The sequence below is a fragment of the Pelobates fuscus genome, chromosome 13, assembly GCF_036172605.1.
Source record: "Pelobates fuscus isolate aPelFus1 chromosome 13, aPelFus1.pri, whole genome shotgun sequence".
Taxonomy (NCBI): Eukaryota; Metazoa; Chordata; class Amphibia; order Anura; family Pelobatidae; genus Pelobates; species Pelobates fuscus.
The window spans coordinates 94,080,248-94,094,186 of NC_086329.1; positions in this window are offsets into that span (position 1 = coordinate 94,080,248).

Consider the following 13,939-nt stretch of genomic DNA (forward strand, 5'->3'; position numbering starts at 1 on the left):
TGTCTTCTCGGAAACGCCCCTTTCTTCCCGCCAAATTACACCAGCGACGTTTACCCCCTGATTGGCTAGTTGGAATGTCAGTCAAGCTGTAAGCCCCGCCCCGCCCGGTTCAATGCAATAAATAGGAAAACTTGTCTGTATTCAATAAAACTGCATGAAAAGTCCCAGTGTCCATTATAAACCATACACACACAGTATACACTGATATAATAAATATACACACACTGTATACACTGATATACCTGACATAATAAATATACACACACTGTATACACTGATATACCTGACATAATAAATATACACACACAGTATACACTGATATACCTGACATAATACATATACACACAGTATACACTGCTATACCTGACATAATAATATACACACACTGTATACACTGATATACCTGACATAATAAATATACACACACTGTATACACTGATATACCTGACATAATAAATATACACACACAGTATACACTGATATACCTGACATAATACATATACACACAGTATACACTGCTATACCTGACATAATAATATACACACACTGTATACACTGATATACCTGACATAATAATATACACACACTGTATACACTGATATACCTGACATAATAAATATACACACACTGTATACACGGATATACATGACATAATAATATACACACACAGTATACACTGCTATACCTGACATAATAATATACACACACTGTATACACTGATATACCTGACATAATAAATATACACACACTGTATACACTGATATACCTGACATAATAAATATACACACACAGTATACACTGATATACCTGACATAATAAATATACACACACTGATATACCTGACATAATAAATGTACACACACTGTATACACTGATATACCTGACATAATAAATATACACACATAGTATACACTGATATACCTGACATAATAAATATACACACACAGTATACACTGATATACCTGATATAATAAATATACACACAGTATACACTGATAAACCTGACATAATAAATATACACAAACTGTATACACTCCTACACCTAACATAATAATATACACACACAGTATACACTGCTATACCTGACATAATAATATACACACACAGTATACATTGCTATACCTGACATAATAATATACACACACAGTATACACTGCTATACCTGACATAATAATATACACACAGTATACACTGATATACCTGACATAATAAATATACACACACAGTATACACTGCTATACCTGACATAATAAATATACACACACTGTATACACTGATATACCTGACATAATAAATATACATACACTGCTATACCTGACATAATAAATACACACACACACAGTATACACTGCTATACCTGACATAATAAATATACACACACAGTATACACTGATATACCTGACATAATAAATATACACACACTGTATACACTGATATACCTGACATAATAAATATACACACACTGTATACACTGATATACCTGACATAATAAATATACACACACTGTATACACTGATATACCTGACATAATAAATACACACACACAGTATACACTGATATACCTGACATAATAAATATACACACACTGTATACACTGATATACCTGACATAATATACACACACTGTATACACTGATATACCTGACATAATAAATATACACACACGGTATACACTGATATACCTGATATAATAAATATACACACACTGTATACACTGATATACATGACATAATAAATATACACACACAGTATACACTGATATACCTGACATAATAAATATACACACACTGTATACACTGATATACCTGACATAATATACACACACTGTATACACTGATATACCTGACATAATAAATATACACACACGGTATACACTGATATACCTGATATAATAAATATACACACACTGTATACACTGATATACATGACATAATAAATATACACACACAGTATACACTGATATACCTGATATAATAAATATACACAGTATACACTGATATACCTGACATAATAAATATACACACACGGTATACACTGATATACCTGATATAATAAATATACACAGTATACACTGATATACCTGACATAATAAATATACACAAACTGTATACACTCCTACACCTGACATAATAATATACACACACAGAATACACTGCTATACCTGACATAATAATATACACACACAGTATACACTGCTATACCTGACATAATAATATACACACACAGTATACACTGCTACACCTGACATAATAAATATACACACACAGTATACACTGCTATACCTGACATAATAAATATACACACAGTATACACTGCTATACCTGACATAATAAATATACACACACACAGTATACACTGCTATACCTGACATAATAAATATACACACACACAGTATACACTGCTATACCTGACATAATAAATATACACACACAGTATACACTGCTATACCTGACATAATAATATACACACACAGTATACACTGCTACACCTGACATAATAAATATACACACAGTATACACTGCTATACCTGACATAATAAATATACACACACACAGTATACACTGCTATACCTGACATAATAAATACACACACACACAGTATACACTGCTATACCTGACATAAAAATATACACACAGTATACACTGATATACCTGACATAATAAATATACACACACAGTATACACTGCTATACCTGACATAATAAATATACACACACTGTATACACTGATATACCTGACATAATACATATATACAAACACACAGTATACACTGATATACCTGACGTAATAAATATACACACACTGTATACACTGATATACCTGACATAATAAATACACACACACAGTATACACTGATATACCTGACATAATAAATATACACACACTGTATACACTGAAATACCTGACATAATAAATATACACACACTGTATACACTGCTATACCTGACATAATAAATATACACACACTGTATACACTGATATACCTGACATAATAAATACACACACACACAGTATACACTGATATACCTGACATAATAAATATACACACACTGTATACACTGATATACCTGACATAATATACACACACTGTGTACACTGATATACCTGACATAATAAATATACACACACGGTATACACTGATATACCTGACATAATAAATATACACACACTGTATACACTGCTATACCTGACATAATAAATATACACACACTGTATACACTGATATACCTGACATAATAAATACACACACACAGTATACACTGCTATACCTGACATAATAAATATACACACACTGTATACACTGATATACCTGACATAATATACACACACTGTATACACTGATATACCTGACATAATAAATATACACACACGGTATACACTGATATACCTGATATAATAAATATACACACACTGTATACACTGATATACCTGATATAATAAATATACACACACTGTATACACTGATATACATGACATAATAAATATACACACACAGTATACACTGATATACCTGATATAATAAATATACAGAGTATACACTGATATACCTGACATAATAAATATACACACACGGTATACACTGATATACCTGATATAATAAATATACACAGTATACACTGATATACCTGACATAATAAATATACACAAACTGTATACACTGCTATACCTGACATAATAATATACACACACAGTATATGTGGCGAAACCAGCTTCGCCACTGTGAACTGGAGAGGCCTGGTTGCTAGCCTCCTGCCCGCTGACTATGGCCCCTGGACATGTTGCACTTTAAAAACTATATTTGGGCATGTAATAATTTATATTGCTGCTACTGGCCCTTTAAAATCAGCGATGGACATTTTGGGACTACTGTCCCTTTAAGACTGTGAAGCATGTTCTATTGTACTGCCTGTATATTGTATATGTATTCATGTGTTAAGTTTAACCTGCAGCATTCACCTGATTGTTCGGTAGAATCACTCCATTCATTATATTGAGTGAAACTACCGAACAACCAGACCACCCAGGAATAAGTGTGCCTCCAATTACAGTTTGCAACAATGTTGCAAACGGGTAATTGGCAATCAGTGTAATGTATTCTTTGTCCTCTGGGTGGCCGCCATTCGGGAAACAAACACGTGGCGGCGGCCATCTTAAACTACCGAACAGCGGTGTTTTGCCGTCGAGTGTCTGGAACTAAAATCGGACACTTGACTAGGCAAACACCGCTGAGACCTCCATACTTCCAGAAATTCGTATGGAAACTACCGAATGACCCGCCGTTCGGTAGAAAGAGCCCCATAAACAAGGGAATTCATTCAAACCCTCTCCAGGCTCTATAACACAGGCAATTCGTCTGTTTTCATTCCCTTGTTTGTGACCGACCGCAGGGCCAAAATGCATGGAACTGTTTTCGGATACTTTACCCATGCGGTCGGTCAAATCTTTAAAGTTCCATAACTCCTGAACCATTTATCCGAATGGGCTGATTCTTGCATATGTTGTCCCCCTGAATAAGGGCTATCAGGGGATACCTGTTTTGGAGGTGTAGCATATGTATTTGGGGTACATCCAGGAATTGGGGAAAAAGGTGTACAGTATAATTGTGTTAAGTGTTAATCTAAGGGGAGGAAATGTGTGGGAGGTACATCCATGTGATTGGTTAATTTCATCCTCCCCCTGGGAGTGTCCTGTATGTACTTGTTGGTAATAAAAGCCAGACTGGGTGTCCCAGTCTTGAGTTCCTGCTTAACCCTCAAAATGAAGTGTCGTCTCGTTCTTGGGGGGGATTGGATTGTAAGCTGACTGCCAAGAGTGTAAGCCGATTGTATGCTTTTCTTGTTCAGCTGTTCCAGTTCGGAGTGTTATTTCGTATCCAGATCGGGAGTGTGGTGTTCTGCAGTAGCTGTGCCTGTCTCCAGAAAAGGGGATTATCGCCTAAACTGGGTTTTATCCTCGTGTGTGTGAAACGGTCCGTTACAGTATACACTGCTACACCTGACATAATAATATACACACACAGAATACACTGCTATACCTGACATAATAATATACACACACAGTATACACTGCTATACCTGACATAATAATATACACACACAGTATACACTGCTACACCTGACATAATAAATATACACACACAGTATACACTGCTATACCTGACATAATAAATATACACACAGTATACACTGCTATACCTGACATAATAAATATACACACACACAGTATACACTGCTATACCTGACATAATAAATATACACACACACAGTATACACTGCTATACCTGACATAATAAATATACACACACAGTATACACTGCTATACCTGACATAATAAATATACACACACTGTATACACTGCTACACCTGACATAATAAATATACACACAGTATACACTGCTACACCTGACATAATAAATATACACACACAGTATACACTGCTATACCTGACATAATAAATATACACACACAGTATACACTGATATACCTGACATAATAAATATACACACACTGTATACACTGATATACCTGACATAATAAATATACACACACTGTATACACTGATATACCTGACATAATAAATATACACACACTGTATACACTGATATACCTGACATAATAAATATACACACACTGTATACACTGATATACCTGACATAATAAATATACACACACGGTATACACTGATATACCTGACATAATAAATATACACACACTGTATACACTGCTATACCTGACATAATAAATATACACACACTGTATACACTGATATACCTGACATAATAAATACACACACACAGTATACACTGATATACCTGACATAATAAATATACACACACTGTATACACTGATATACCTGACATAATATACACACACTGTATACACTGATATACCTGACATAATAAATATACACACACGGTATACACTGATATACCTGATATAATAAATATACACACACTGTATACACTGATATACATGACATAATAAATATACACACACTGTATACACTGATATACCTGACATAATATACACACACTGTATACACTGATATACCTGACATAATAAATATACACACACGGTATACACTGATATACCTGATATAATAAATATACACACACTGTATACACTGATATACATGACATAATAAATATACACACACAGTATACACTGATATACCTGATATAATAAATATACACAGTATACACTGATATACCTGACATAATAAATATACACACACGGTATACACTGATATACCTGATATAATAAATATACACAGTATACACTGATATACCTGACATAATAAATATACACAAACTGTATACACTCCTACACCTGACATAATAATATACACACACAGTATACACTGCTATACCTGACATAATAATATACACACACAGTATACACTGCTACACCTGACATAATAATATACACACACAGAATACACTGCTATACCTGACATAATAATATACACACACAGTATACACTGCTATACCTGACATAATAATATACACACACAGTATACACTGCTACACCTGACATAATAAATATACACACACAGTATACACTGCTATACCTGACATAATAAATATACACACAGTATACACTGCTATACCTGACATAATAAATATACACACACACAGTATACACTGCTATACCTGACATAATAAATATACACACACACAGTATACACTGCTATACCTGACATAATAAATATACACACACAGTATACACTGCTATACCTGACATAATAAATATACACACACTGTATACACTGCTACACCTGACATAATAAATATACATACACTGCTATACCTGACATAATAAATATACACACACTGTATACACTGATATACCTGACATAATAATATACACACACAGTATACACTGCTATACCTGACATAATAATATACACACACAGTATACACTGCTACACCTGACATAATAAATATACACACACAGTATACACTGCTATACCTGACATAATAAATATACACACAGTATACACTGCTATACCTGACATAATAAATATACACACACACAGTATACACTGCTATACCTGACATAATAAATATACACACACACAGTATACACTGCTATACCTGACATAATAAATATACACACACAGTATACACTGCTATACCTGACATAATAAATATACACACACTGTATACACTGCTACACCTGACATAATAAATATACATACACTGCTATACCTGACATAATAAATACACACACACAGTATACACTGCTATACCTGACATAATAAATATACACACACTGTATACACTGATATACCTGACATAATAAATATACACACACTGTATACACTGATATACCTGACATAATAAATATACACACACTGTATACACTGATATACCTGACATAATAAATATACACACACTGTATACACTGATATACCTGACATAATAAATATACACACACTGTATACACTGATATACCTGACATAATAAATATACACACACGGTATACACTGATATACCTGACATAATAAATATACACACACTGTATACACTGCTATACCTGACATAATAAATATACACACACTGTATACACTGATATACCTGACATAATATACACACACTGTATACACTGATATACCTGACATAATAAATATACACACACGGTATACACTGATATACCTGATATAATAAATATACACACACTGTATACACTGATATACATGACATAATAAATATACACACACAGTATACACTGATATACCTGACATAATAAATATACACACACTGTATACACTGATATACCTGACATAATATACACACACTGTATACACTGATATACCTGACATAATAAATATACACACACGGTATACACTGATATACCTGATATAATAAATATACACACACTGTATACACTGATATACATGACATAATAAATATACACACACAGTATACACTGATATACCTGATATAATAAATATACACAGTATACACTGATATACCTGACATAATAAATATACACACACGGTATACACTGATATACCTGATATAATAAATATACACAGTATACACTGATATACCTGACATAATAAATATACACAAACTGTATACACTCCTACACCTGACATAATAATATACACACACAGTATACACTGCTATACCTGACATAATAATATACACACACAGTATACACTGCTACACCTGACATAATAATATACACACACAGAATACACTGCTATACCTGACATAATAATATACACACACAGTATACACTGCTATACCTGACATAATAATATACACACACAGTATACACTGCTACACCTGACATAATAAATATACACACACAGTATACACTGCTATACCTGACATAATAAATATACACACAGTATACACTGCTATACCTGACATAATAAATATACACACACACAGTATACACTGCTATACCTGACATAATAAATATACACACACACAGTATACACTGCTATACCTGACATAATAAATATACACACACAGTATACACTGCTATACCTGACATAATAAATATACACACACTGTATACACTGCTACACCTGACATAATAAATATACATACACTGCTATACCTGACATAATAAATATACACACACTGTATACACTGATATACCTGACATAATAATATACACACACAGTATACACTGCTATACCTGACATAATAATATACACACACAGTATACACTGCTACACCTGACATAATAAATATACACACACAGTATACACTGCTATACCTGACATAATAAATATACACACAGTATACACTGCTATACCTGACATAATAAATATACACACACACAGTATACACTGCTATACCTGACATAATAAATATACACACACACAGTATACACTGCTATACCTGACATAATAAATATACACACACAGTATACACTGCTATACCTGACATAATAAATATACACACACTGTATACACTGCTACACCTGACATAATAAATATACATACACTGCTATACCTGACATAATAAATACACACACACAGTATACACTGCTATACCTGACATAATAAATATACACACACTGTATACACTGATATACCTGACATAATAAATATACACACACTGTATACACTGATATACCTGACATAATAAATATACACACACTGTATACACTGATATACCTGACATAATAAATATACACACACTGTATACACTGATATACCTGACATAATAAATATACACACACTGTATGGTGTAATATAACAGGATCTCACTGTTTCATATATTTTTATATTTTAAAATCCATAAATCAGGGGTGGGCAACTTTTGGCGCTGCGGATGTTGTGGATTTAATCCAGTATTGTGGTTGTAAGAGCAGAATATTATAATTTATTTTTATTTATATAGCACCAATTTTGTCCACAGCACAATTTTTAAAGACTCAGGACTATAATTCCCACTATTCTAAAGCACCTCTGAGACATGTACGTCACACATTCAATATGCTCTCCCTGACCCGTTACATTTTATAATGATAAAATCTTTTGGAAATACTCGAGTTGACTGGATTGGAATTCCAACGCAATTAAAATACGTCAAAGTAGGGACTTGCTTGTGTTACGGTCACGACTAAATTGCCAAAACTTGACAAACCGCAGAGATTATTACGGTGTCACATTTTGTCAATTCCCACAAACGCCAAAAACAAATTGGCAAATCTGGCAGTCCTAGCCGGCTTTGTGCACACCCTACAACAGGGTTTTATTCACTGAATGTATTATTTACTAAACTTAACTGTGAAAGTATAGGTCAGAATACATCAGAAACAAACTTAAAATAGAGGTTTGGCTGAATTATGCAATTTTAGGCTTAAATAAGCCTAAAAAATTCCTCCCAACTTTACCACATATAGTCCCCCAAAATCCCAATTGCAGTGCGTCTTTAAAAACACTTGTGCACCAAGCATTTGAAGGGCTCTACACCCACCCTCACTGTAATCTTGCACACAATTCCTCCATTTTGACCATTAAACAACTGATGGCTTCGCTTTCAGGCCTTTCTACTCTCATTTCTACGATATGGGCTCAATAATGTCAATGCAGGGCATTTCTGCAGATCTCTGAATATGGATAGACTAGCTGTAGGTAAGTGTCCCTGTCAACGCAGTTCACATTTGCGTCAGGCTGGCCCGCACGGTTTCTGTACACCATAGGTCACTAGTGACACGTGTTGTCTCACTCTGGCCCATACCTCCCGTCAATCTTGATTTCATACCCTTTTATTGGGGGCATACTAGACATGTGCAATTTGTTTTGCTTCGAATCTAAATTCGGACGAATTTCGGCAATTCGGATGTTTCCGAATTGCCAAATTTCCCAAGTGCCGAATTTCGGAAGAACCGAACCGAACTGGCAGTGCCGAAATCCCGAATTGCTTCGGAGTTCTGAAAAGTGGCAAAACAGGAGAGGGAACCGAACCGCCAAACCAATTTTTTTGCCCATGCACATCCCTAGAGCATACTACTGTCATTTTACTGTCTGTGCATATGAGCCATGGAAATAGAATGGTGTTTACGTCCATGGACACTTTGCATATAGTTCCTCTCCTTGCAATGGGGCCAAGAGTGCATATACACACATTATGGCTTTGCTCCCTCCTGGGAAATTTTCAGCAGAATCTCCTGATCCTCTGATATAGTTCAATGCCTTACTGCACATGGTCTGTTAGGGGCTCTCATAGATGAATTGTGTACAGCCTGTGTGCATTAATCTAAATTTCCACCTTGTTCCTTTGGGTTGACTAGGGTCCAAGGAAGCCCTCTCCATTTTAATTAAAGAAACATGCCACTGAATTTTTTAAAAAAAAAATAACTATTTAGTAGATATAACCTCAAGAAAGCATTCATGTAGTTTTTTTTTTTTTTTTCCTACATGCTCCGGTTGCAAGTATATGAATAATAACAGAATGCAAAAGCTGCATACCTGCTGTTTGCATCCTTTGCAAGCCCACCCCTCTTTCCCCGCAAGGCGGTCACCAATCAAAAGCTTCGCAAAGCCTCTCTGCCGGAGCCACAAGGGCACATGTGTTTCCTCTGCTTCTTAAAGGAACACTTTGGTGTTAGGAGTACAAAGATGTATTCCTAACATTGTGTTTCTAGCCTCGCCTGGCGGTGTAAAGGGTTAAATAACTTTTTATTACCCGATTCCTGTGCCAAGGTCCCTTTGCGCAAGATCGCGCTCCGCCTCCTTCTGACCTCAACCAAAGGGGGGACCTAATGCGCATTTGGGGCGGGCGATGCACGCACGTTAGGCCTTCCCCATATGAAAGCATTGCCTTATTGCTTTCCTATGGGGTTTTCTCTGCCACTGGATATCCAGAGCGGCTAAGGTTATTGAGCTCTTGAAACTTCTGCTAACCGGTACCCACCTATTGCAAGTTGAGCCGAAAGATGGATTTAGCCATCAGTTATTGCAATAGGAAGACTTAGCAGCAAATTATGTTCTGCTTTTTTTTGTCAAAATTGCACACAAAAGAGAAGTCCATAGGTAATTCACACTATTTAAAAATGTTGGCAGACCAGAGGCCTATTTACTAAACAGCGAATGGAAAACATAGTAAAAATACAGGATAAACAGGTGGAAGTGAAAGGCAAAGGAAAGTGTTTCTTTTACAGTAAGGACAATAAGGATGTGGAATTCTCTGCCTTAAGAGGTGGTTTTATCAGAGTCCATACAGATGTTTAAACAGCAATTGGATAAATACTTGCAAAAAAGAATCTACATATTTTTAGTTTGTGGAGTAATAGCTTTTTGATCCAAGGAGATCTCAGACTACCATTCTAGGGTCAAGTAGAAATGTGTTCCTCGTGTTGCAAAAGGGGAAGCGTCTCAAACTGGGTTTTTTCCCTTCTTTTGGATTAACAGACAAAACAAATGGGAGAAAGGTTGAAATCGGAGTCTCCTTTTCTGCTATGTAACCATGTAGATGTGGTGTTTTCAGGGGCTAACCGCAGTTAAAATTGTACTCACCATCTCTCCTTGCCGACAGGCTATTGGCATAGATTCTATGCCAATGTTTGAATGAGAACATGTCTACAGGATATTCTCTGGGCCAGCTTCAATGTGTTTGTGTGTGTTCCTTACATAATCCCCATGTACAATGAAGACCAGACAAATTACTTTTTTGCCAGTAGAATTCGCACCTATTTGCACCTTTTTTTTTTTTTTAAAGCTTCTTCCATGTTCCCCATATAGGGTGAGGAGCTTATTGAACATATATGCTTGTTGGCACAATCTCGCAGGATACGGTTTCAGTGACTATCATTTCAAACCTCATTTTGCAACATGAAAGTCCTTATGACTTTTATAAACATCTCAACATTCCAGCAATACCAGGACTTACTCCAGCGATTCACTAACGAAGAAGCACAGTATAAGAAGACTGATCGGAGCACCTGGCTCTCCATTTGATAAGCTGGCAATGAAGCCAGCACCTCAGCATTACCCTGGGGGGCTGTGTCAAACGTGGGGAAACCATAGCAGGATTCCCAAACAGAAGCAGTGTAAAGAGGGAGGATCGTGCCCCCGAAGGCAGGCTAATGGCAACAGTGGATCCAACAAGAGTAAGAAATATGCCCGAAAACACAAAGTTTCATAGAAAGTTGAACAGAGGGACAGTGTCATCGGACTCCAGGTGATATAACCAATTCAATGAGATGAAATGGTTATTGTACCTACATTGTCCCTTTAATTTCCCAATTTTTAAAATTGTAAAATGGTTTGAAATATGTTGGGAGCTATTTAAATGTTTGCAGACTCCCTTGCTTATAATAAGCAGCAAAATATCTTCATGAAAGGATATGGTGGCTGGGTCAATAGGAATTGGAAAAAGGGATATGTATGATCCTATTAAAATACCATAAAACAACAGATTAATGAAAACTTACTCCTAAATAAGACTGTTTTAATTAAAGGAGCACTATAGGGTCAGGAACATAAACATGTATTCCTGACCCTATAGGGTTAAAACCACCATCTAGCCACCTTGTCCCCCTCGTGCCTCCCTAAAAACAGTAAAATCTTACTTGTATTCAAGCCTGAAGCTGTAACTCTGCATGCTGTTTGCCTCAGAAAAACAAGCTGTCTGCTGACATCATCAAAAGTGGTGACCTGATCCAATCACAGTGCTTCCCCATAGGAATGGCTGAGACTGACAAAGAGGCAGATCAGGGGCAAAGCCAGCATGATTTAAACACAGCCCTGGCCAATCAGCATCTCCTCATAGAGATGAATTGAATCAATGAATCTCTATGAGGAAAGTTCAGTGTCTGCATGCAGAGGGAGGAGATACTGAATGTTTGGATGCATTTTAGGCAGCCATGACCCAGGAAGGATCTCTAACAGCCATCTGAGGAGTGGCCAGTGAAGTTATCACTAGGCTGTAATGTAAACACTGCATTTTCTCTGAAAAGACGGTGTTTACAGCAAAAAGCCTGAAGGTAATGATTCTACTCACCAGAACAAAATGAATAGGCTGTAGTTGTTCTGGTGACCATTGTGTCCCTTTAAGATCTTAAAAGCTCAACTAAGCATCAGAAAAATGTAACCCAGAAAACACACGCAGGCACGTTTAGTTTTTGTTGACACTCTGTTGCGCATGTGTAAACAATTCTATTAAGGAATTTTCGCTGAAGTGAGACAAGAAAAAAAAAAGTCAATTAAAAAAATAATCCGTAAGCAGTAACAAGCCACCCCCAAAAATGAATCAATAAAATGTCTGTATTGTGGGAAAATAAAACAAATCTGCAATTTTAAAGTTAAGCCAGCATTGGCCTATAGGAAAGGATTTATTGTGCAAATCAAACAAAGGGTTAAATTGCATCAGAAAGGGGAGGCAAATGGAGTAAATCCCTAGGATTAAAAACACGACTCTATATTTCAATCCCTTTACTGACACATGTCTATAATATCTCTGTCTCGGAG